At 41.1% G+C, this 27,741-nt stretch overlaps 1 pseudogene; it reads right to left on the bottom strand.

Moving 5' to 3' along the window:
* Positions 1 to 1,894: 1,894 nt before the first annotated feature.
* On the bottom strand, positions 1,895 to 3,581 carry LOC147437397 (uncharacterized; annotated as a pseudogene).
* Positions 3,582 to 27,741: the final 24,160 nt, after the last annotated feature.

The following is a 27,741-nucleotide window of genomic DNA, read 5'->3' as shown; positions in this document are numbered from 1 at the left end:
CTGAATGAAAGGTCGTTGGTGCTTCAGTGATCAGAGATTAAAATACCCGTTTGGAGTAGGATCTCATACAAGTGAAGTGGAAACGCCAACTATTTTTGTTTAAAACCTTTCAGATGCTTCATCGTTTGGTGAAGTTCAGTTAGAGGCCCTGTTTATGGTGTGTAAGAATGTAGAACGTATTGTGAATGAACTCTCCCTGATCCAAGATTCTTGTGCTGTCTCACAATGCATGGCATGAGGATGACAATAAGATCATTAGGTTGTGACTGAAAATTATAGGACTAGATAGGACTATTCCAGAGCCTCTCCTCTCATCTTGATGCCTCCTAAATCATTGCAATGTGGAACATGAGTCTCATTCCAATTGAAAAACCTTCATTTTATACACAAGATTGATGGCTTAATTTTGACTGCTTTTTGAACATTGGACTACGGTTGAGTGTGAAAGAGTATGGTCCATTATATCTTTGATCTCAACATGTAAACACCCTTTCATTCAGCAACCTTTCATTCAGGAACCTATGAAAAAATAGCCTCATAAGCATGGAAAAGCACAAATAAAAGTTGCGTGCTACTAGAACGAATAAGAGAACCCTCTCTAAATAAAAGGATAACTCTCTGTCTAAATGTCAAAGGCTGGCTAGCACCTTGATCTTTACACGTGGTCTCCGCTGAAGGGAAAATATCATGTCTAGGGATGACATCATCCTCTATGTCACTGGTCATAGGTCTCTGAAGCTCATGTATCACTGGTACACTCCTACATAGCTCTATGTCTCTATGATGGTCAATATAAATCTGACTCAAGCTAGTGCTAGGGTCTACGTGTGATAAACTAGGGGGAAGGCTCTTCGGTAGCCAGATCTGCAATGCTCGCGCTCTCATAGGGATATCGGTATGAGCTCCTCTAGCATGTCTGTGTGTGCATCTATGTCTAGGACATGCTCGCTGTTGTGGAGGGGCTGGCCTCTCTATGGGCCGTCTCGTCTCTCGACATCTAGCTCGTGGAGGTCTCGCGCTAGGGTATGATCGTGTATGTGCCGGGTATGCTACCACTCGGGCCTAGGTACCCAAACATGTCTCTTTCCCTCGAAATAGTCATGTGCCTCAAGTGACCATCTAGATGTGAGCCAACCATGTGAAAGTCCGTCATCAGTCATATGGCTCTCTATAAACACAATCGTGTCGTCACAAGGCAAAGATCTAGCGTGTATCTCGGTACGGGGAACATAGACCTGTCGAAGGGTCCGGGAAGCTCTACGTGGAAAACTACGTGCCGGATCTATCATGGGTCGTGCCTGATCTATCATGGGTCACTCCTCGGTGGCACTACTCGTCGCTGCGGAACCACTGTCTAGAGAAGGCTCTACACATGGCTGGGATTCCTGTGTACGTGGTCTCCAAACAAGTCTAGTAGGCGGTCTCGTATCCCTACATCGTGTGTCAGTAGAGGTCACTCTAGTCCGTGTACGTCCAGGTATCTGTGGTGTAACCTCTATCGGCGTGGTGTCTCGAACGTGGTCTCTAGGAACCTGATCTAGCAATATACGGCTCGTGGCTGGTCTCCGCTCAATCGGGTGATATGATCGTGAATCGGCACTCGTAGATGGCACTAAGGCGGCATCTACCTGGGGTGGCTGCTCTCTCGGTGGCTCACAGACTGTGGCACCACTATGCATGCTAGAAGTGTGGGACATCGATGCTATCGGCTCTGCGGTCTCTCTCATAGAAGGAGCGACTCTCGCATATGGCTCTGGCTCGATAGCTATCTCTAAGGGCCGCTGTGAGGTCGGAAAATCTAAACAAGGCGCTCATAGGTAGCCAAGAACTACATAATGGTCTCATCTGTGTCTAGGCCAGGGTCACTCAATGTGCGACTCTGTGAGGTCTCTTGCTACACGCTGGAAGTCTCGTGGACGAGAGCGGCAGGTGGTGTAGGCTCCCTAACAATGCTCTGAGTAGTCTCTAGTCTCGGGGGTCTACCCTGTGGGCAGGCTAAGTGCTGGAGCTATCTCTCGTGGAACACTCCTCAGAGGCTCTCATGTAGGCTCAAGCATAGGTGTGTCGTGAGCGGCTCTCTCTCTCGTGCGGTCACTCGCTCGTCAAGATAGGCGTCATCCTCATTGGGCCTCTCCCAAGGTGGTAGAATACGTCGCAACAAAGGAGGCCTAGGTGGTGATATCGCAACTTGTGTGACTGGAGGACTCGGAGCTCTCGGTAACCGTGGAGCTAGCATGGCCGTCATGGGTAAACATAAGTCGTGATGCCTAAGTTGAAGGGAGTAGGGTAGACCTATAGTCAAAATGTACACTGCGTGGCCGGTATCCCTATAAACTCGCTCACGTGGATCTCCTATCAAATGTGCAAGAAAGTGTGCTGAAGGATCTCTAGATCCACCAATCGACAAGCGTCTGTACCTATGACCGAGCTCGTCTAGATAGGTCATGGTTTGCTCAACTCTGTGAAGCTCTACTAGCCTAGGATGTGTCTGCGTGTCTAGGCGATCGTCTGGGTGTGCTCGCTCAATATCATCGAAGTCAAGGGTCTCAATTGAGCGATACTGCTCTCCAAGATCATCAATAAGGACTGCTCTATCGGCCTGTGTGTAGACTCTCACAATCTGCCTAGGTAAAGACAGTGGTCGCTGTGGGTCTGCCATCCGCACATATAAGTTGTCATGTAAATCAACATAGAAGGCAACACCACGCTGGTAATGGCCTATGATACATAGAATTTGACCCTCTATCTGTATCGTGCTACCTGCGGTCTCTCTAGCCTCAAGCGGTGCCTGAATCGTAGTGGTCAGTGGTCTAGGGGCACTCATATCTACAATGTGTAGTCTACCGTGCCCGAACTTTGGTGCTCTCAACGGTGGTGATGGGGTCATCGTCGCCTCTCTCGTATGGTCTCTAATATGTGTCATCAGAGGCAGGGATGGGTCTCTAGATGGTGCAAGGTGTCGAGGTGGAGACTCCCTAAAATATGTCGCTCGCGGGCTCTCGCTCTCGGTCTCACTATGAGTGGTACGCAAAGTACTAGCACTCACCGAGGTGTGCATCGCTCTAGACTCGTGGTAGCTCGAAACGCCTAGCAACAAATCAGGTCTAGGTGATGAGAACCCTGGCGGTGGTCTCCTGAGTGTCCTGGGTGGTGGCACTATGTCTAGAGGAGGTGAGGGACTCCTACTCGAAGCAGGGCACTAGGTCGGTCGAGGATCATATGGCAACCCACAAGTCAAAAAGTAAAACTCAGTGTCTGCAGTGCTCTTGTAGCATCTGTCTCTAGGCTCGCCAACTAGTGTCACAACATCTTTGGATAGGCGTCGACTGGATGCACGACACTCTAACTGATATCGGCGCTGAGCACTATCGGTATAGATCACTCGGTGACCTACCCGCTGTAATATAACCTGCTCAGGGTGGTCGAATGCCTCAAAGCAGTCGTCTGCGTGTACTAGCTCTATCTCCTCTCGCCTAATCGAAGCAGTCGTCTGCGTGTACTAGCTCTATCTCCTCTCGCCTAATCGAATAGTCGACCACGTAAGTGACACGAAAATCATCTCTAAATGTGCCATCCAGCATGTCGTTGGGACGGACTCGCACTATCTGGAATGTCTGTGTGGGGCCAAGGGAAGCACGACACTGGACAAAAAATTATCCTTGTGTGTCTGTGTAAGTGGGTCGGCCTCTGTGCTCGCCTACTAACGTGAGCAATATATACTCGGAGCACTGGCTCGTCATGGTCGTCATGTGTGCGCAAAGTGCACTCTCGGTGTGTGCACGGTCTCTAGTCGGGCTCCTATGTCTAATCTCGGGCAATCGGGTCAATGGGGTGTGCGGTGTAGAATGTGCGAGGTGATACAGGTGAACGTGTGTGTGCGAAGCGAATGTACAACGTGGCGCACCTAAATGCGCGTGTGTGTCGATTGTCGAACGTGGATGCGTATATGTCCACGTGCGAGTGGTCGTTTGTGTGCGTGCGAGTGAGTGGGCGTAGGAATGCACATATGCTAGTGAAGGCGGGTGCAAGTGAATATGTGGACGAATGAGTGTGAAGTCTCCCTCTCTCTCTCGTCGATGCGCGGAAAAAGCTCCTATCTTTCTCTCGCTGTGTGGGCACGCACCCTATCTCCCTCTCATTGTGTGACACAGAAACTTGCTCTTCTCTCCTCTCTCCGGATCCTATGTGAGGAAATGCTCTCTTCTCTCCCTCTCCTTTCTTTTTTTTTTTTTTTTGGTGGGAAAGCCTCTAGGCCACAAACCTTTCACTTTAGCAAGTTAAGAAAAAACGCATCTATCTCTTTTTTGAATTGAAAGTGAAGTGCAAATTGAAAGTGAAGTGCAAGGGTTTGTCTTTTTACTCTTCTTGAAATAAGAGAAGGGGGGGGGGGGGGGGGGAACTATGCACAAATTAAAAGGAGGAAAAGGAGGAGGGGGTTACTTTTACATGGCATTGAAGTAAGGGGTGCTACACAAATTGAGAGGGGGGACAAAGTGAAAGAGAGGACAACTAGTGAAAGAGAGGACAACTGACAAGGGGGGGTGGTACAATATTAAAAAAAAGGGGGAGGGGACAAAGTGGAAGAGAGGACAACTCACAAGGGGGGAGGAATTAAGGAGGGGGGCAACGCCTTGGGAGAGGGGGGCCTCGTCACTAATTGACACCTCCATTTGGAGGTGGGATCAATGGCTCCCGATCATCGGTTGATCGTGACCGTTGGATTGCCTACGGCATGCAAAAGATTCCCACTTTCTCGGATCCAGGACTTGAACCCACTACCCTCTCCTCCACGGGATTGAGTCTAACCACTAGGCTAGTGCACACTCGTTGAAAGGTGTGTGTGGGATAAGTTTATAGATCACGGCGTCGCGGATAGGTTTACACCTAGTTCACACCTAGTTCACACGGAATTCTCACTGAGTTCACACCAAATTTGGTGTGGTGTGCATGCCCTCCCCAGTTCACACCTAGTTCACACTGTGTTCACGTCGAGTTCACACCGAGTTCACACCAAATTTGGTGTGGTGCACATATCTCCGAGTTCACACTTAGTTCACACCTAGTTTAAATGTCGATCGCACGGCCTGGATTGCACCCGCCTCGCGACGTCTACTGTGGGCTATTGATCCCACCTCCCTGGGGAGGTGTCATTTAGTGACGAGGAGAGGGGGGGGTTATTGTGGGTGTGTGGATGTGTGTGTGTGTGTGTGGGTGTGTGTATGTGTGTATGTGTGTGTGTGTGTGTGTGTGTTTTTTCCCAAAATATCCCAAAAAGTTATTTTTTTTTTGCCCAAGAGCGTAAAAAATAGCCGAAAAATACAAAATTTAGCCCGAAAAATATGGGAAAGTCCCGGGCTCGTGAAGAATACGTCGACGGATTCGGCTACCCAATTTTGCCTAAATTTTTATCAATTTTTGGTCAATTAATTGATTTTTTGGCATTCAAGAGGCAAAAAATTGCCTAAAAAAAACCAAAAAATCACCGGTTTTTTTTTGAAAATTAAGCAACCCCTTAAGCTCTCATAGACACACATTCTCACCAAGAATCACCCGCTAATTCATCATACATACCAAATGGTAGCAAAAGGCGAGATTCTTGGAGCGTTTTTTTTGCGTTTTTGGCCCGAATCAACCCAAACCAAATCCGAATGAAGTGAAACTTTCCAAATTACTTTGATACTATATCGAAAACACAAATATAACATCAAAATGCATAAACAATCAAAACAACTCAACATGGCATCAAAAGCATACTTTCCAAATGACAATTTAAAAAAAACGCTAAGTGCTTGACTACTTGAATGAACAAACCAAATCAAAACGCTTTTCACATATCGAGGTCGGAGTGGGATCGGGTGTTCCGCGTTTTACTAGGATGCCCGGACGGAACGAACAACGTTTTTGCAAGCACAAATACACTTTCCCAGATGTCCAATTGCACAACTTGAATGCTCAATGCTTATACCAACAAACGGATGACCAAATCACACAAATCCGGCATCAAAAAATTGGCATTCAAACGGATTTCAGAGAGCACACAAAGCACTAAATCCCAAACACCAAAACACCAATGCACACAAGGGATGTAGAGCACTTACATGACCATAATCAACGCATCAAATCCAAGTGCAAATGACGATTACACACCGTGTGTGTAAACGAAGCTCCGGATCCGGCGTTTTCACCTACAAGCAACCAAATCCCAAATGCATGATTTGCAACCAAACATCAACCATTTCAACCCAAAATCATGCACACCTTGCCTCTAATCAGGCACAACCATACATGTGTAAGCTCAATTGTTAGTAGATTAGTGAGAAATTAGTGTGTAGAAAGAGGGAAAAACCGCAAAATTAGTCTACATGCTACCAAAATCAAAACCTACCACCATTCCTACAACTGTAAACCAAAACCTAATGAAGATTAGTGAACTCAAACCATCACACGGGTGATCCTCTAGCTTAGGCGCTCGATCCCCGGCAGCGGCACCAATGTTGGCGGTCGTAGCATAGAGCTCAACCCACCGACATAATGTCAATCCGGTGGATCGGAACCTGGCTAGTGCATGGAGGAGTGGATGCACCAAATGTGATAGCTTGAGGACTCTAGGAAGAGGGAAAAAACATGGGAATGGAAGAGGGAAAGCTCGGGAAGCTAGATCTACACACACACACACACACTCAACCTACACTCTAACTCTCTACACATGAGGACATTGATGCTTCCCTTGCTCTCATCTCAAGCACACACACTCTAATCACACATTAAGCACACACACGGAAGCCTAATTAGATCAATGCATGCAACACACGTACACACACACACTCTAATCTAGCACACATGTGAAGCTAGAATGCTCCAACAAGGGGGAAACTTGAGAGAGAAGAGGAGATTAAGACTTAATCAAGCAACAACAACACACATAAGCATGAAATACAAGGGCAAGTAGAGAGACTTAGCTTCCATTAACCCCAAATGTCGGCTACATGTGTATGAGGAAGCTCCAAGCTCCATAGCCACTCCTCTTCTTCTTCTCCACACTCACCTCACACTCTCTTGAGCTCTCTTTTCTCTCCAAGAGTTGGCCCTTCTAAGAATGCCCTTTCACATCTTGTGAATTGAGTTATATACAAAGAGCTTCTCAAAATGGGCGGCCGGCCAAAAGTGTAAATGCATGTAATAGGCATCTAGGCTCATCTACTCATAGACGTACAAAGTGGAACTCAAGTAGAGCCCGTAGATACAAAGTATACACATATGTGTACACACTAATGAAGCACAATGCATGTCGTTGGCGCTCGCCCGTCAACAGCGTGGATGGCTTTAGATAGTTTTAAGAGAAGCTATGCAACTCTTGAAATTTCCAGAGAGAGAGCTTATATATAGATAGATTCTCACATTCAAAATTCCTTCTAGCCATCCACGCCGACGTGGATGGTTACAGACAATTTTTAAAGAAGCTATGTTACTCTGCAAATCTTCACAGAGAGCTTATATATTGATAAATTTTCACATTCAAAAATTCATTCTAGCCATTCACGCCGGCGTGGATGGCTACATATAGTTCTTACGCAAGCTATGAGACACCATAAATCACAGTAGTAGAAGAGTTTTCTTTTTACAAGAGTTTAGGCTTAGAATCGCAATGATGAGAAAGCCTTATAGAAGTTTAGTTAATCCTACTGTTGTGGTTTGGTTTGTCCTTGTGCAATGTTAGAAAGCTTTAAAACAAGCTTCTATATTGTAATTTAAATTAAAACAATAGCGTTACAAACGTTATCTTAAACATTGAAAAAAAAACTACCTGTAACCATCCACACTAGCGTGGATGGCTACAGGTAGTTTACAAGGGTACCTGGCAGGAGGTGTTCGGGCCAAGGAAGACTCTTTTCTCCCCATGGTGGAGGCAGTTTCAAAGAATCCAAGCTTGGTTTGCTTTGTGCTAAACGAACGGTGAGGGCTTGAGAGAGATTAACAAAATTTGACAGGGATTAACTCCTTGAGAGAGATCTTGAGAGACATTACCTATTATTAACTAACACTGAGGGCCTCATATGGCGCCATGTAAGAAAGCCTCAGTGGGTGCAAGAATGCCTCAAGGGGTACATGCAAGCAAGCCTCAATAGGCGTAGGCAAGGAGCACAAGAGCGTAATCAAGGAGCGCTAGATTCCGCAAGAGAGAGTTGCACAACAGAACGAAAATGGACTGAGAGAGGCGTAGGAAAAACAATTAAAAAATATAGTAGAGGCCTATAGAGGGCCCCTTTCACATAATGATTTTAGGCCTTGCGCGTTTTGCTGAGGTGGGAGACACGTAGCATCTTGCTAAGTTAGCGTCTTAGGTGCCTCAATGGAAGTTTCCTGAATGAAAGGTCGTTGGTGCTTCAGTGATCAGAGATTAAAATACCCGTTTGGAGTAGGATCTCATACAAGTGAAGTGGAAACGCCAACTATTTTTGTTTAAAACCTTTCAGATGCTTCATCGTTTGGTGAAGTTCAGTTAGAGGCCCTGTTTATGGTGTGTAAGAATGTAGAATGTATTGTAAATGAACTCTCCCTGATCCAAGATTCTTGTGCTGTCTCACAATGCATGGCATGAGGATGACAATAAGATCATTAGGTTGTGACTGAAAATTATAGGACTAGATAGGACTATTCCAGAGCCTCTCCTCTCATCTTGATGCCTCCTAAATCATTGCAATGTGGAACATGAGTCTCATTCCAATTGAAAAACCTTCATTTTATACACAAGATTGATGGCTTAATTTTGACTGCGTTTTGAACATTGGACTACGGCTGAGTGTGAAAGAGTTTAGTCCATTATATCTTTGATCTCAACATGTAAACACCCTTTCATTAAGAAACCTTTCATTCAAGAACCTATGAAAAAATAGCCTCATAAGCATGGAAAAGCACAAGAACACCATCTCTATTGTCTCCTATGCAAGTTTACTCCAAAACAGGGTCGGTAAGCGCTCAGCAGTGTGTAAACCCTTAAATTCGGCTAAGGAGGGTATTTGGGATTTGTGCGTGGGATATTGAAGAGGTAGGTGAAGTTCGGTTGTCATTACTATGCTGGATTGACTGAAAATCGTAAAACTCAAAGAAGGCTTGTTTTTTAGTGTTTTAAAAACTAAAAGGAGGCTCGTTTTTCAGTGTTTTTAAAACTAAAAGCTGGTTCATCTTTAGATTAAAAAAAAAACTAAAAGCAGGCTCATTTTTAAAGCACTTTATATTTCATGTTGTAACTATACTATTTGGTGAATTATTATTTCTATTATATATTTTATAAAACAGTGATTACTGTTCTTGGGAACTTGAGCGTGCAATCCTCCCAGCAGCTTGTGGTTATGGATAGAATTTTAAGCATATTGGTCTATTCTATTTACACCCCCTGTATTAGAACCATGCCACTGCTTTTTGATATTCTTACCTTCTGCTAAACACACTATTAACCCATGGGGAGATGTATTACAGTTTTCGGTCCAGGGCGTGGACAGAAGCTAGTGCTTATGTTTGATACCAGAATTTATTCTTTAATAGTTGCTTCTTTGCAAGAACATTTTGAGCTTCGTGATGCTAATTTTTGTCTTTGTCCACTAACATTATCTGGATCGCGTCAAGGTAGAAGATACTATATCATCAGATGGTGAGAAAACTTTTATGCTTGATCATGAGCAACACCAATTCTACAAGGTGGATATGAGAAGTGAGGATCAGATTGATGTTGGCATTGGCAGAGTTTCTCAAGACATGAAAGACAAGAAAGTACCTCTCTCTCAGAGATCAATGCGAGTGTGATTGACATGATTAAGTGCATGCCATTGCAAAACAATTTATATATTGCACTCCATCAAGCCAAGAAAGTGGTATGTACTGATGAGCTCCCAGTTCATTATGATGGGTATATTGCTTTTGAATTACCACCAGCAGCAGCTGGTAATTCTTCAGGTATGAGTGGTATGGAGCAAATACATGATAGTCCCATGTTGACAGAGTATGTCACTTGTAGAAGGGATACTTTTAATGGTGTTGTCAGATTTAGTAGATGCTCTGGGCATTTGCACTGCATCAACATTGATTGTCCATTTTATTTGTGCTCAAATATGTTCAATGAGTCTCAATGGGGAGGTCGGCTTGTCAAATCCAGTCCTAAAGGATTGATCTCTTTTCAGTATGGCACACTGGTATGCACTCATTGTGGACAAATTCTCGAATGTGTCTCTATATGTCCTGCAGATATTTACTATTGTTTGCCTAGCGATAAGCATAATTGTACTAGGTGTGCTTTGCATCTTGGAGAACATAATCATCCATGTGCAGAAGGGAGGAGTCGGATGGTTGAAAGTCACATAGATGAAATGTTGCTTGATCGTGCAAGTCGGGACCCTTTGGTGACTGCAAAAAAATTGGAGCGGGCCACCACTCATGACCTTATCATGGAAAAGCTTATTGGAGCAAGTTTAACTGCAAGTGCTATGATTCAAGATTTGGAATTTTCTGAATTCCTTGACAGTATGACTCCCCTGTCAAATAAAATGAGAGTGGAACGAAGTTTGGAGTATGCAAAAAGATCAAAGAATATCACTTCAAAAGGTCTTGAGGCAGTGCTTGACTTGAAAAGCAAGTGCAAATATCCTTTTATCCATAGTATCCTTTTTCCATACCAATTGAGTGATAAAGTACAACCTCATGTATTTTAAATGTCAATTAAGGGATCAGGCAATGGAGTTGATTTGGTGAATCGGATGTGCCTTGGAGGTAATTTGGAGCAAATGTGGGTGCACTTTGATCATGTTCACCGTGTTCAAGGATGGCCGACTATGACCCTTATGTATGAGAGCTACTCACCATTGCATGTCTATGACCCTTATGTATGAGAGCTACTCACCATTGCAACTGTTGAGTTTAGCGTGGAAAATAAATATGCTCAGATTGAATTTTGGAAGATGCTGAACAATATGGTTAAGCAACAAGGTTTTGATAAGCTAGAGTTCAAGGGACGTACTGTTTATTTTGGAGGAGAAAAGAAGTCTATTCCAAACAAAGAGATATCATGTTTGTTTCATTGGGAGCAAAGTATGGTTCGACATACTATCGAGTGCATCCGTCCAGCATTTCAAGAGGAGCACAAGATTTTGTGCCACAAGTGGAGAATTGCACCTACAGAGAATGCGGTTGAGCATTGTAAGGGAGAGCTTAGAAGATTTTGGAAAATAGGAATGGCCATTGAAGGGGAGATTGCTTCATTGGAGACATGGTTAGCTTGGTGGGATGCACGAGTGCCTCATTGGGGGGAAAGATTTGTATCACAAGATGTTGCAGGTATCTTTGTCCCTAACACAAACTTGTCTGAGTCAAAACATGCTAGTATGTGTTCCTCTATTGGTTACAAGGATCACATAAGTTTGTATGAGGCATCATGTACAGATATGGCTTTAGCTATGCTTCAAAGTGTGAAATATAATGCCTATTTGAAAGGTGTTGGGAGCTCCACCGGTCCCGGCATTAAAGATTTGGCAGATCGCTTCATGAACCGACCTTTGTCTGCTTCCGCGGCAGTAGGAAAGAAACTAGTTGACCTCACACATTCTTCAATGCATGAAATGGGTGTCAATAGTCCTTAAATGAATAGAAATATACTCCAAGAAAAGAGTATTAGAAAAAAGAGGCCAATTTTTGCTAATGCAAATATTGTCTTGGAGGAGGATAGCCACAAGCCACAGTATGTTACAATGACAACTTCAATTGGTGGGCTTCATCACAAAAAAAAACTTTAAGGGATGTCCCATATCCCGAAGTAAATGTAGCAAAGTCAGTTTGGGCAATAAGGAGAACAGAACTTGGGCGAAAGATGACTTGTTTTGGTGTGGTGTCAAAAGATGGAGATCGATGTGGGTGGTTCATTAATGATTGTTCAATGGATGCCAAAATAGGGGTGCCAGCTCGTTATTTTTGGGTCACAGGAAATATCCTCCATCTAGTTCACAATTGGGAGGCCTTGTGGAAGGGTTCATTTGGTTTCATAACTCCATAACATGCACACTTGGAAGGTTCATAGCATAGTCGAAGGGCCGCCAGGTCCAGCTCCCGGTGTTTGGGTGGTCGCAAAGGGCACAAGTTTGCAACCAAGAGTGACATCAATAACAATAATGCATGAAACAGTTCCATTGAACCAAAGAGTTGCTAGCAGCATCCGTCCCAAATTTAGAGAAGATTGTGAAATAGAGATCACGATTAAAAAAGGAGTTTCATGGCAAGATTGAAGTGGGTAGAACCATGGCAGCAGAGTTGGTGCAAGAGGTCATTGTGGTTTGCAATGAAAGACATGTTTTCCATGTTAATACTATGGGGTCAAGTGCAAAGGGAGTGACATACTCTGTGACAATGTCAAATTTGCCTAGATGTACTTGCGAGGATTTTCAAATCCGAGAAAGTAAGCGCCTTGTGTATATACCATGTAAGCGCATTTACTTCATATTTCTGCAAGTACTTGGCCTTGACCCTCATGCTCATGAGTTCATGCACTAGGATGCTTTAACGAAATTGGCGTTAGTCCAAGCACTTGGAGATTCATGGGTGTTGATGCAGCCTTAAAGGCATGTGGACCTTGCTATGGTTTTGAGAAGTAGTTTTTTGGGTGATATGTGCTTATGGCTATTAACTTTTTCCCCAAATATTCTAGTGCGACAGGATTTTGTTTGTTGCACTCTCCATTTTGATTTGTAGATGCAATACCCTTTTTTGGTTAATTTTAATGTTGATGGAAGGTTTTTGGCATGTGTTAGTGATAGAACAATTTAAAAATTATTTTTATAGGTAAAGAAACTAAGTAGGGAGTATCTCTAACCAACAAAAATCCAAGATATTGTGGTGTGTGGTCGTGTAGGTAGCTGTGGTCGGCGGACTCTACCTACATGACCACACAGCACGACCACAGACCACAATATATACAACTAATATATTGCACAAGGATATAAAAAAACATTGTAAGTTTTGCAAAGTTTATGATTTGCTTAATTTTGTATAAAAAAAATTGTAAGTTTTGCTCGGTTTATGGTTTTCTTGATTTTATTGGCTCGGATTTCTCAAACTATAGTATTTCTAAAAAATCTTCCATTATTTTGTTTGTAATTTGATCAAATTTTCAAAAAATTCCATTTACTATCATCTGCATAGAGACCCTCGCCTCACATTGAAGGCATGATTTTTATATGTAGATCGTGTTTCAAACGAATTTAGTCATTACTATATCCTTATCAGAGTTTTACAACATATCCGCCATAATTGTTGTCCAAAATATGTAAAAAGACTAATCAATGGTCTCTACCATTACCAACTTAGAGGAATACCACACTAGTGTTATAACAAGTAAAACAAGTGTCAATATGAAAAGGCTAGTAGTTTGTAGTTATCAACTCTATAGCCATATGTAAGAACGTTTCACCAATATTTATCAATACATCATACCTATGCTTAGGGCTAAAATATCCAACTATTACTACACCACCAATGTGGTTTAAAGTTATCGGTGTATGTGAACTCAACGCGAGAATCCACAAGAACTAAAAATCATTACAATCAAGGGTAATCTCAATTATATATAAAAGTTAAAAAGCTAAATGTACTGAGTAGGTGCATAGGCACCTACTTGTATACCGATCAAGATGCAGCAAAAGCTCAACCTAGTGAAGAGATGTCTATTGATGTCATCCAAATCTTGAAGATCATAGGGAGTCAAAGTCACCAATAAATAGATGGAAAAGTTTAGACGTATACCCCATACTATGTTTGAAGCCATCTTCGAGCCTCAAGTTGCATACTGGTCGATGAAGTATCATTGTTTCACATGCTTGTATGTGTGTGTATATAGGTAGATGATTCAATATGGGTGGGCATCTCAACATAAACAACTCCTCTCTCTGAACTTGGTAGTTATATATATCCACCGTCAGCCATGACATTTAGCTATTCATGGGGCTTCATGCACCTAAAATGCGTTCTACAAATCTGAGTTCATTCGTGGCCTTGAGCAGCTTTGCACATGCAAGTATGTTTTTGTTTATGTTTAAATTACCTTAACATTGAACCATAGTCAAATTTAGACTTATAGATTAGTATTTATAATTTAATATTAAGGCTTACCATAACAAATAACATTGTGCTAAATTGTTAGAACAAAAAAACCAGGAAATAAAGAAGGACCATAGACCATATGTTGCTTGAAAAACTATCAAATCAATTCCAAACTACATTCCTCATAAATTCCTCATTGTATAGATCAAGGCCCCTAGAATTTGATGAAGGTGAGATAAGGTACCTACCACCATCTACAAAAATGAGTTTGTTAGAACATACACCGTTTAGTGTGGGAAGACAGATACACGACTGTCTCACCACATGTTATTGATGTTGCACCAAAAAAAGATATCCCTAAGCTACCAATGACTTATTTGTTATTGGGAGTTTTTGCTTTACGAGGGAGATATGGCCTAGTATGATCTTGACTATGAGTGGTTAGTGTGGCTCTAGCTACAGCTAGTTTACTGTTTACAAAATCTCTTCTATCTTGGCTAATGTCAATGAGCATTCTGATAGTAATATTTACCTATGTTTTCTCCTTAAAAAAACTAAACCACCACTCCATAGAACATGCTGTAAAGTACACATGTGATGCTTTTATCATGTCTTTGATTTCAACTAAGCGCTACAGATAATTGATGCTTTGATTCTACTTTAGCCCGACGTCAACCTGTAAAATAGAACCGGTGGGTTTTTGCCTCATTTTCCAACTTCTCCATCTTCCTCCTCTGTTGTGTTTCTCTTCCATACCTACAAATATACCACATTGGGCCTCACCTAGCTTTGGATTTTCACTCACACACCCTCCTGCAATGAAAAGGTGTGATTTTTTTTTTTGGGGTTTATGTTAGAGTGAGTGTGTATGTGTCTGTGTGCATAACATAGTGTGTGTTTGTGTTTTCTTACAGGTTTTGCTTCAATCCCCCAAGCCCTTTGTGCTCACATTGGCTAAATGTGAGTGCTCTTTCTTTTTCTTTTCATGCGTGCACACACACACACACACACACACACACACACACACATGCACATGCACATAAACACATAAATAGATACATTCACACATATATTTGCACATAATTATACCCACTACATGCACATACACACAAATTTTTAGATAAAACGTTATAATTAATGAAAAATTGAATTAAATTTGTCATTTTTTTAATTTTGACATAAATGTTACCATAAATAAACTAGTATATTGAAATTTATTTTTCATAAATATTTACTCAAAAAAAGAAAATTTGTTGAGTTGTTCAAGTTTAGATTTATTTGTAATGAAGTATTTTATATTTATGCAATTTTATTTTAAGTTTATGTGATACTTTTAAGTTGTGACATGCCGTAGGTCAAATTGTTATTTTAGCAACTTATGGTTACCAATTGCAAAGTGGTTGTAAATGTTAGTGTTAAAATGCTTTAAGTTAAAGATCGATATAGTTTTAGGTTATAGTGTTAAGGCCATCTTTGTCTGTTTAGGCTAGATTATTAGGGTTTGGCCATCTTAATGCATTTAGAAGTTGTTGTTTAGGTTAGATCATTAGGGTTAGGCCATCTTAATCTGTTTGGCCATCTTATAGTTTTGTTGTTTTACGAGTTGGTCGTGTAAAGGAGTAAAAGCATGTAATAATGTCTACATAGTTGGTGTCCATGGACACCTACTTTAAAAACATAATGCCATGTCTTCTATACAAGGTAGTGTTCAATTTCCATCGTATCAATGGATAGATATTTTAGAGTACAATCTAAAAATTCAAGCTCTGAAAAATTTTAATGGATTAAAAAAAAACTACCATGCCCCCTTTTCAATGCTATGCTATATGATATCATAAATATCTTTCCACCATTACATGCTCATACCCAAAGTTGGTTAAAGTTTGTCCCTCCAAATTGGCTTTTGGCCACATTGGTTTGGTTGTTTCAATCCGTTTAAGGACTAGTGGATTAGGGTTAGCGGATTTTGGTTTGGCCACTAATAGTTGGCGTTCTGTGTTTGATCCCCTAGGGTTTTCCATGTAAAGTTGTTTCAGTTTGGCCTCTTTAAATTGGGTTAGTGTGGCATTTGGCCATTTCAATATGCTTAGGGCTAGCTACTTAGAGTTAGAGGCTTTTGGTTTGGCTGCTAGGTGTTGGCCTTATGATGGTGCTTAGGACTGGCCATGTAAAGACGCTCTAAACTGACTTAGGATCACTTTAGCTCGGCCATTTCAGTTTGCTTAGGACTTACTACCTGGAGTTAGTAGCTTATGGTTTGGCAATTTCAATACACTTAGGGTTGGTTGTGTAAAGGTGCTTAGGATTGGCCGATCTAAACCAACTTGTTACCATTTACATGCTGTGGTGATGTGTGTGAACACACTTAGGATCATCAGGGGCATTTTTTCCCTCACTAGGAGGTTTTTTCCCCCGTGCATTTTATATACGCCCATCACTCTGTTACCATATACATGTGGTAGTGATGTGTGTGAACACACTTAGGACCGTCGGGGCATTTTCTCCCTCACTAGGAGGTTTTCCCCCCCGTGCATTGTGTATACGCCCATCATTCTAGGGCTATCTATCTTTCCATTGCACAATAAGTAATACACTCTCTGTTGTGTGCCTTGAGCTTCCTTCATCTTCTCCAAGCTGTGTGTGTTTTCTTGCAACCAACAATTGGTATCAAAGCAGGTTACATCCTCCCGGGCTTGGTCGCCAGCAACTCCAGCACATGCCTACTCACTTTCTTCGATTTTTGTGCTCATTTTCTTAGATTTTTTATTTGGGCTCATTTCGGCGTCTGTTTCCACTACAGGCAATATTGCACAAGCTATTTTGTCATTTTGTGTACAATAGGTCCCTTACAATCTTCTATGGTTTGTGCTATATAGCAGTGTTGTTCCAGCTTTGTTTCTTTTCGGGAATTTTCACATCAGGTGCACGCATTCGTCATGGCCGACAACAACACAGATGTGTTCAAGATGTTTGTTGCTAAGGACAGATTGGATGGGGACAATAATCCTATGTGGTCTTACATGATGCAGCATGTTCTTGTGTCAAAGGGTGTCTAGAATATTGTGCAAAGGCATTGATGTACGTCTTGGTTTTGAGGATACAGGTGATGTTGAGGATGTTGCAGGTCTTGTTGCAAGGATTTCCGCTGTTAGAGTTGTTTTTCCTGCGGCAGAACAAGCTCGTTGGGATGTAAAAGATGCGCAAGCTCATGCATTGATTGCGTTGTGTGTGAAGTGCACCATTAATCCTCACATTCGTTAAACAAGATTTGCAAAATAGGCTTGGGATATTCTAGCTGGTTTTTATGCAAGTCACAATGAGGCCAAAATTGCATTGCTGCGTTATCGTGCTGTGGCACGTATATAGTGGGAACAGGCATTAAACGATTTATCTTGTGACTTTTTGACGCATAAGTATACTTCATATAATACTCATATTTATAAATAAAACCTTTCTACCATACCTTAGTATTTACCTTTGAAGTGATATAAATGTACATTACTATTAGAAAGTACTGCAAGCAAGTATCAATGATTGTGCCTCTTTTTGTTTGGGGGAAAAGCATTTGAATATTTCTTCTAATATCTTAGTTATACCCTACCATATATAAATTATTTTCTTCTTTTCACATTTATCTAATAATATAACCCTTCAATAATGCATACCTTCTTGGATACATACAAGAGGAAAGGGACTACTAGACTTGAACATGAAGCTCTGGAATCATCTAGTGACGAAGAAAGCAAGGAAGATGTACAAGAGGGATGATCTTACAAAGAGACAATATGGCACATACCAGAGGATGTGCAGGTTTAGAGGGGGTGGATGTCGTGTTGTGGCACGTATATAGTGGGAACATGCATTAAACGATTTATCTTGTGAATTTTTGACGTATAAGTATACTTCATATAATACTCATATGCATAAATAAAAGCTTTCTACCATACCTTAGTATTTACCTTTGAAGTAATATAAATGTACATTACTATTAGAAAGTACTGCAAGCAAGTATCAATGATTGTGCCTCTTTTTATCTGGGGGAAAAGCATTTGTATATTTCTTCTAATATCTCAGCTATACCCTACCATATATAAATTATTTTCTTCTTTTCACATTTATCTAATAATATAACCCTCCAATAATGCATCCCTTCTTGGATACATACAAGAGGGAAGGGCCTACTATAAGACTTTATGAAAAGGAAGATCCAAAGCTTCTTGGACCATCCCAATTTGAAAATTCCAACCTCAGGGCGTGGAGAAAAGTCCAAAACCAAGTCAAACTCTTTTAGTAGGACAATTTTTCCTTTTGAAGCATGTCAATCCGAGTTACAGGTCAAAAGTTACAGGGAAACCAGTGAAAAACCCTCTCACAACTATACTGCAAGAAGAGATGGTAAACAAGTGAATCAAGTGAAAAGAGGTAATCTTGGTATTTTTTCATAAAATAATTTATTCGGAAGATAAAATACATAAGCATGTGAAAGTGACACCTCAAAGATGCCTTGAAGGACAAGACACACAAGTTGGGACCCCCTGCTGGAGCCACACAGAAGATGCCTAAGTGGGGCCGATATACATCATGCACCGACATGAAGCCTCAACAACCAAAAATGCTGAATTTCATAGTATTTTGAGTCCTAATATAGCCCATTTTAAGAAATATCCAAAGAGCATTTGATTTGGGGCTAACTCTTTAGCCTAATCAAGTGATTATGTAAAACATGGCTCCCTCACCTATAAAAAGGGCAACCTTCTCTTCATTGGGGGCAAGTTATGAGTTAGTGAGAATAGCTCAATTCCATAGTGACACACTCATCTTAGTGCCACACTTTCTCTTGAAGAAAGGCTGAAGTATTTCCTCATCTTCTCTCTCCATTAAGGTGGTGGCGATTGCTCTCATGTAAGATATATGTTTCTAGTTTTACTTTCATTTGCATATCTAGTCCAATACTTGTCTCTAACTCTATCTCTATCTCTCATTATCTATCTTTAATACTACCACCACACTTAGATCTATCTCTAATTCTATCTTATTCCTCCTTTGATCTCTCTTGTTGTGTCCTAATTGTTTCATTGGAAGATATTCAATCAGCAACCTTGTCAATGTAATGGGTACAACCTTCTTGCGGGAAACAATATGTGCACAAGGTTAGTAACCATATCTTCATCTTCCACAAGCATCTCTCTCTCTTTCTCTCTCTCTCTCTCTCTCTCTCTCTCTCTCTCTCTCTCTCTCTCTTAAAGTTCTCATTCTCTTCCACAAACTCTAGAATCTCCTTGCTACAGGTACTTCTCTCCCCGTAGTATCCTTATTGCCTAAGGGCAACAATAGGGCTTGGGAGAGAAAATCTCTTCTTCTTCTCCTTTCACTTCTTTCACACCTTTATCTTTGAACATACTAAGTATATCATTGATGAATAACCATAATCCACATAGAGGTAATTTCTTTCAATTCCATTCAGTGAAATCTATTAGGGTCAACATTTGGATTAGTCGAAAGATTCACTTTCAGCAACGCATAGTGTTTCTATTTGGTCCTGAAAGGCTTAACGAAATACTTCTCTCACTAGATCCCATCATACTACCTATTATTGACTATGACTTCTCTTTTGATGTGAATGTGGTTATTTTATTATGAATCAAGAGGATTTGTACTCACAACTAATCCCAATCGCTAGACAAAACATATACATTATATTAAGCACAAAGCTACAGTTCCAAAGAGCAATCCGCAGCTTATTTGGACAACAAAGATTAAATATCATTAACTCATCCATTAACCCTTTTATCCTACCCATGATACGATATGATTGTAATCTCGATGTTTTCATATTTTTTTTGTTCTGACTATCTTTCATGAGTTCTCTCCATCACGTGTGTGTTTGTAAGGAAAAGTGAGCGGCTTCTTTGGATACATTTCTTCTTTAGCTCTAGAAGCTATGTTATCTACATCTTAGCTCCTTCTCATAACCCTTGAGATTCCTCACAAAATCTCACAGCAAGAGGCCCGGTGCCTTCCTGGCAAGACCGCCTACTTCTTGACATATTTTTGGTGAACCCGACGGGAAACTGCGAGGGTGAGAGTTTGTGGGTAACCATGGGTGATCATGTTGAGCAACAGGGTTTGCGTTTTGACCCAACAACAATGCAAATGTTTCAAGCATTTGCAATGTTCATGCAACAATAACATGCCACTGAAAGAAGGGAGATTTCAGCAACAACGAAGGCCATACAAGCGGTCGTCAACAGAATGGATCAATTCAATGGCAAAGATGTAACCAAGTACTTACGCGAGTATGTGAAGGAGATGGAGCCACATCGCGTGTCAGAAGGTGAGATGATTCTAAGCTTTGAGCTAGTTGTTGCTCCAGAAATTAGGGAGCATGTTAGGGCAATTAAAGATGGGCATGGGAGAAATTGGAAAGAACTCAAAGTAGCTTTAAAGGAGGAATATTTCATGGAGGACTCGGAGAGAGTGACCAAAAGGACATTCTTAGAATGGGTAGTCAAGCCAAAGCAAGGACTATCAATAACACATCTACTTAGGGAATTTGAGCGGCGCTATGCACAACTCACAAGGACAGAAAGGGCCACAATAGATGCAGAGAAGACAAATCTTTTCTTACAAGCTGCAGGTAAAGAGTTTCAAGAAAATTTGGAGCTTCTTCTTGAAGATAAAGATGATGAGCAAGGTAAAGACCGAGTGGAATGAGGTTGAAGGTGCTGTCTCACTGCTTGCCAAACGACAAAGAAGAAGGAAGATGGTAGTAAACACTACAAGTCCTTCCACCTCAACTTTTGACAAAATGGTAAAGCCTACTTTTATCGCTCCTAAGTTTGATGAGTCCATGCTAGATGAGCTTGTGAAGGGAATGCGTGACTTGAAGGTGAAGCTTGCAAAGCTTGAAGAAAAAGGCCAACCATCAGGGCCACTTCCTAGGCAAAGACAACAGCCTAAAGAAGGGTTTGTTAATAGATGTATTTGGTGTGATAGTACAGACCATGTAAGAAGGGATTGTGATGATTTTAGTGATGCTTTGTTAAAAGATGTTGTCTTTTTTAAGGATGGTAAAATCCACTTAAGAGAGATAGGTCTACCCTTGAGAACTAACTTTGGGAAGGGGGGAATGCAAACCTTAGTTGAAGATATGGCAACTAACCGTGCCAGCTCTTCAGTTGAGGCAGCTACTTATGGAGTAAAAATTGAGCACCTTAATGATGAAGAGGCGAGTGACCATCATGGTCAAATTTGGCCAAATGTCATGCAATTAGCTAAAAAGGGAAAGCTTACAAAAGAGATTCTACATGAAGCAGGTGATTGCATACGTCTAGAAACAGGATGGAATGATCCAGTGGACTCATTGTCAGTGCATGCCTACATTACAAAATGCCAACAAAATGAGGCGATTGTAGAAGAGAAGCGCAGACGTGAGAATGCTGATGAAGGACCATCAAAAAGAAAGTTCCAGAAGTGGGGGAAGAAGCGACTCAATGCCTTCCCAAACACCCTCAACACAAGGAGCGTCTCCACTTGAAGTACTCATGGAGGAGTCTACAACAGGAAAGAAGAAAGAGCCAACAAAAGGTAAGACAAAAGGCCCAACTTATAAACTACAATCTAATATTGAGGTTGCTACAGATTTAAAGAAAGTCTTGGAGGAAAGGATCTTGAATAGCAAGATTGAGTTTACTCTGGGAGAAGTTCTTGGCATTGCAAAGCGTGAATTCCATGAGGAGATCATTGACATCATCAAGAGGAAGAGGCAAACCCTTGCTGAAGTTTCTTGTCCACAAGTTGAAGGGGAAACCTCGAAGACACAAGGGATGCAGCTGCAAAATAAGGAGGATGATGGAGCTATGGTAGGATGCTACCAATCTAGTGGGAGAGTGAAGCAAGTTTATTTCTCAAATGATGATGAAGAATTTGAAGATATTCCTAGGAGTTACTATTCACGAAGTCATTGGGCAAGGGCTACTACAGAAACTTTGGTCAAGGTAGGTGATCTTGAAGAGCCATTTGTTGCCTTGATTGACCATGGTTCAGAAATAAACATAATGTCAAAGAGTCTCTACAGCAAGTGCAAATGGCCGATGGACACAGATCATGGCTGGATGGTAAAAGTGGCAAACAATTCATCCGGTGAATTGTATGCAGCATGTCCAGGTGTGAAGGTAACAATAGGTGATGTAAAGATTGACCAAAACTTCTTTGTACAGGATACATCTTCATATCATCTCATCCTTGGACAACCCTACATCGTGGGAGTTTGAATGGAAACAAAGGTAATGGATGATGGTTCATCATATGCTAGGATACGTAGCAAATATGGTAAACAAGCTGTCCAATTTCTCATAGTTTTTGTAAACCATGAAAGAAATCGTGACAACCTCAGAGAACATCCTGTACCAAAGGTGAGCAAATAGTTTCATGATCATAGAGAAATGATGGGTTTTGGCCAAGTACCATTGTAAAGCGAGTTGCAGTGGTACATAAAGAAAAAAGATCTCGCCTGATCCAAAAATAGGTGAAACTTTTTCAACGGGCTCCTTGGTAACAAGGAATGGATCAGTATGTTTTACAAAACATGAAGATTTGAAGAGATGTGAGAGGCAATATGTGCATAATGTATAAATAGGCATGAAAAAGAGTGGGTTGCTAGAGCCTACTGAAAATGTTTTGGGTTTGTGTGAACAAGTTTCTTTTGTAGATACTATGGGTGAGCTTGATGCTATAATGGGGTCTAATTTGCATCTTGAAAATGAAGTTGTGGAAGTTTGCTCTATGGAAATGTATCAAGTAATAGAAGCCTTTTAAGAAAGCCAACCAGTTGGCCCAGAAGTCCATGTTGAAACTAAATACAAGAGTGTAGCAAAGAAGGTGAAACCAGTAGCTTCACCCTTACCACCCAACAACAGGGAAAAGATTGAGCAGGCTTTTTTACAACCAAGTTTGAGGAATCCTAAAAAGATTGGGCATACCTTCACAAAGGAGTCTTTTCAAGAGTTGCAAATTGGTTGAGAGGAGTTTCTAACATAGGAGGAGACAAAGTGCTTCAAAGAAATTCTTTCAAAGCATGGTAAGGCTTTTGTATTTGAGCCACATGAGATAGGATGTGTTGATCCTTCTATTGTAGCTCCAATGGTAATTTTCACAATACCTCATGTGCCTTGGAATCTGCGGCCTATTCCGGTTCCAAAGGCTCATTTGCCAAAGTTAGTAGAGCTACTGAATGAGAAAATCAAAATGGAATCTTGGAGCCTTCTTGTGCTCCATACTCAAACAAGTGGTTCACAGTTCCAAAGAAGAATGGTTCTCTACACTTCATCCAAGATATGCAACCAGTGAACAAGGTGACAATTAGAAATGTAGGTACAGGTCCAATTGTGGATGAGTTTGCAGAGGCGTTTGCAGGGAGGGCAATCTACTCAATGGGGGATCTCTACTCAGGGTATGATCAATTTCAGCTTGCAATCGAAAGCAGAGACTTGACAACCATGAGGACACCTTTGGGTTTGGTAAGGATGTGTACCTTGCCATAGGGAGCAACCAACTCGGTTGCACATATGATGAATGGGATGAATAAGGTCTTACGTGACTTTATTCCTCAAATCACAATGCCTTTCATTGATGATTTGCCTATCAAAGGATGTGAAGAAAGTGACAAAGATGAAGCTTTGGATCTCAAGGGATGTCGCAGGTTTGTGGTAAATCACATAAATGATTGTGATAAAATTTTGTCTAGGCTGGAAGAAGTGAATCTTACATTGTCAGGGAAAAAGTCTATGTTTGGTGTCAATGAAGTGCTCATTGTGGGGCACATGTGCGGGCCATATGGTAGGAAACCTTTTCCAACAAAGATAGATGCCATCCAAAGAATGAAAGAAACATGCACTAGCATCACTGAGGTTAGAAGGTTTCTAGGAGCATGTATCTTCTATGTTATTTGGATTCTACATTATGCACATGTAGCTGATCCTCTTTATCAGCTGCTTAGAAAGAATCAAAAGTTTAAATGGACAGAAGCACATGTAAAATCCATGAAAAAGCTAAAGGAGTTGCTCCAGTCAGCACAACGACTTTGAGAAAGGTAGACTATGAGCGTCAAAGGCCAGTAATTGTGACAGTAGACACCAGTCCTACAGGGATTGGATGGGCAATAGGGCAAGATGACAAAGAAGGACACAGGTATGTGGTAAGATTTGGAGAAAAGGTACTAAGTGCTCGCCAAAGAAACTATCCACAGATAAAGAGAGAGCTATGGGGTATGGTTACAGCCTTGAAAAGTGGGAAAGAGTACCTAATTGGTGCATGTGTGGTTGTAGAAACAGACTGTCTACCACTTCTTGGGATGATTACAAGCTGCTCAAAGCCAGACATTGCTATGTTGCGGTGGATTGCCTACATTAAGTCCTTAAATCCCGAGTTTAAGCACATTGCAGGTAAAGACAATATAGTGGCAGATATGCTATCAAGGGCAAGGTATGAAGATGAGTCACAGAAGATTGATGAGGGAGATGATGTGGGCACAAAGTTCTATTCCATCTCTCATGTCAAAGGTAACTATGTCTGCATGACTAATACACTTGAATTGTTCTTGAAAGATCTTTATGAAGGTGATTGGCTTCTTATTGGAAGCTATTTGAGTACTCTAGCAAAACAGGATGATTGGTCTGAACAAGAATTCAGGAGGATACGTAGGAAAGCATATGGGTACTTTTTGAGGGATGGTTACTTGTGGAAGCATCCTAAACAAAGGTGCTACACCACAACGGGTTATATGTAAAAAAGAGACTCAAGTAAAGCTCATGCAAGAGTTTCATGAGAGTCTATGGGCTGGACACAGGGGTGTGTGGGCAACCTTCTCCAAGTTGAAAGAAAAATACTGGTGGAAGGGTATGTATAAAGATGTATCTCAATTTGTAGAGTCATGTGTAACTTGTCAAATGTATTCAAATGTCCGACATCGTGATGGATTGCACCCTACATATCCACTAACCATGCACTATAAATGGGTTGTGGATCTAGTCACAATGCCTTTAGGACTCTGGCAGATGAGATACTTGGTTCTTGTACGAGAGGACCTAACTAATCAGGTTGAAGGAAGAGCATTAAGAGATAAAACCACAGAAGCTATGTGCAAATTCCTTCTTGATGAGGTGATTTGCCGTTATGGTTGTGTGGGAAAGATCACTGTAGATAGAGGTGAGCTGGATGGTGAGGAAGTAAGGGAGTTCTTTACCAGATTAGGAATCAAGCTTTCTATTACCACAGCTTACAACCCTGAAGGCAATGGAAAGAGTGAAAGAGGGCATCCTCCTATCATCAAAGCTTTGGCCAAGGCTTGTGAAGGAAGAGTTGGTGAGTGGCCAAAACTGTTACCATATGCTTTATGGGCTGATCGTACAACACATAGCTCAGTAACTGGCTACATGCCTGCGGAGATAATGTATGGTTAAAATCCAGTGATGCCGATTGAAGATACAATTCCCACATGGAATGTACTACCTTGGCAAGAGGGGCTTAGCAGGGAAGATCTCCTTGCACTGTGTATAAGGCAACTAGAGAGAAGACCTAGAGACATTGAAGCTGCAAAAGAACGACTCAAAAATGCAAGGTTGAAAAACAAGGACTACTTTGATAAGCGACATCGACTCAGGAGCAAAGCAATTGACAAAGGTGACTGGGTTTTAGTGTATGATAGTAGCCTTGATAACCAGCACACAGTCATGCGTAAGTTCTTAAAAAGATGGTTTGGACCGTATGTTGTAAAGAATGTGCATGAAAATGCTACTTACAACTTGTCTGAACTAGATGGTACAGAAGTAAAGATTCCCATTGTAGGAAAAAGGATCAAAATGTTTAAGAGAAGAGGAGACAATGATCTAGAAGATGTTGATGAGGAAGAAGAGCAAAACACAAGTGAAGATAAAAGTGAACATGAAGCTCTGGAATCATCCAATGACGAAGAAAGCAAGGAAGATGTACAAGAGGGATGATCTTACAAAGAGACAATATGGCACATACCGGAGGATGTGCAGGTTTAGAGGGGGTGGATGTCGTGCTGTGGCACGTATATAGTGGGAACAAGCATTAAACGATTTATCTTGTGAATTTTTGACGTATAAGTATACTTCATATAATACTCATATGCATAAATAAAAGCTTTCTACCATACCTTAGTATTTACCTTTGAAGTAATATAAATGTACATTACTATTAGAAAGTACTGCAAGCAAGTATCAATGATTGTGCCTCTTTTTATCTGGGGGAAAAGCATTTGTATATTTCTTCTAATATCTCAGCTATACCCTACCATATATAAATTATTTTCTTCTTTTCACATTTATATAATAATATAACCCTTCAATAATGCATCCCTTCTTGGATACATACAAGAGGGAAGGGCCTACTAGAAGACTTTATGAAAAGGAAGATCCAAAGCTTCTTGGACCATCCCAATTTGAAAATTCCAACCTCAGGGCATGGAGAAAGGCCCAAAACCAAGTCAAGCTCTTTTAGTAGGATAATTTTTCCTTTTGAAGCATGTCAATCCGAGTTACAGGTCAAAAGTTACAGGGAAACCAGTAAAAAACCCTCTCACAACTACACTGCAAGAAGAGATGGTAAACAAGTGAATCAAGTGAAAAGAGGTAATCTTGGTATTTTTTCATAAAATAAGTTATTTGGAGGATAAAATACATAAGCATGTGAAAGTGACACCTCAAAGATGCCTTGAAGGACAAGACACACAAGTTGGGACCCCCTGCTGGAGCCACACAGAAGATGCCTAGGTGGGGCCGATATACATCATGCACCCACATGGAGCCTCAACGACCAAAATTGCTGAATTTCATGGTATTTTGAGTCCTAATATAGCCCATTTTAAGAAATATCCAAAGAACATTTGATTTGGGGCTAACTCTTTAGCCTAATCAAGTGATTATGTAAAACATGGCTCCCTCACCTATAAAAAGGGCAACCTTCTCTTCATTGTGGGCAAGTTATGAGTTAGTGAGAATATCTCAATTCCATAGTGACACACTCATCTTAGTGCCACACTTTCTCTTGAAGAAAGGCTGAAGTATTTCCTCATCTTCTCTCTCCATTAAGGTGGTGGCGATTGCTCTCATGTAAGATATATGTTGCTAGTTTTACTTTCATTTGCATATCTAGTCCAATACTTGTCTCTAACTCTATCTCTATCTCTCATTATCTATCTTTAATACTACCACCACACTTAGATCTATCTCTAATTCTATCTTACTCCTCCTTTGATCTCTCTTGTTGTGTCCTAATTGTTTCCTTGGAAGATATTCAAGCAGCAACCTTGTCAATGTAATGGGTACAACCTTCTTGCGGGAAACAATATGTGCACAAGGTTAGTAACCATATCTTCATCTTCCACAAGCATCTCTCTCTCTTTCTCTCTCTCTCTCTCTCTCTCTCTCTCTCTCTCTCTCTCTCTCTCTCAAGGTTCTCATTCTCTTCCACAAACTCTAGAATCTCCTTGCTACAGGTACTTCTCTCCCCGTAGTATCCTTATTGCCTAAGGGCAACAATAGGGCTTGGGAGAGAAAATCTCTTCTTCTTCTCCTTTCACTTCTTTCACACCTTTATCTTTGAACATACTAAGTATATCATTGATGAATAACCATAATCCAC

Source organism: Adiantum capillus-veneris, chromosome 17 (assembly GCF_014529385.1).
Source record: "Adiantum capillus-veneris isolate H3 chromosome 17, ASM1452938v2, whole genome shotgun sequence".
Classification (NCBI taxonomy): Eukaryota; Viridiplantae; Streptophyta; class Polypodiopsida; order Polypodiales; family Pteridaceae; genus Adiantum; species Adiantum capillus-veneris.
The sequence above is the reverse complement of the archived record's forward strand: the minus strand, read 5'-3'. Positions and strand labels throughout refer to the sequence as shown.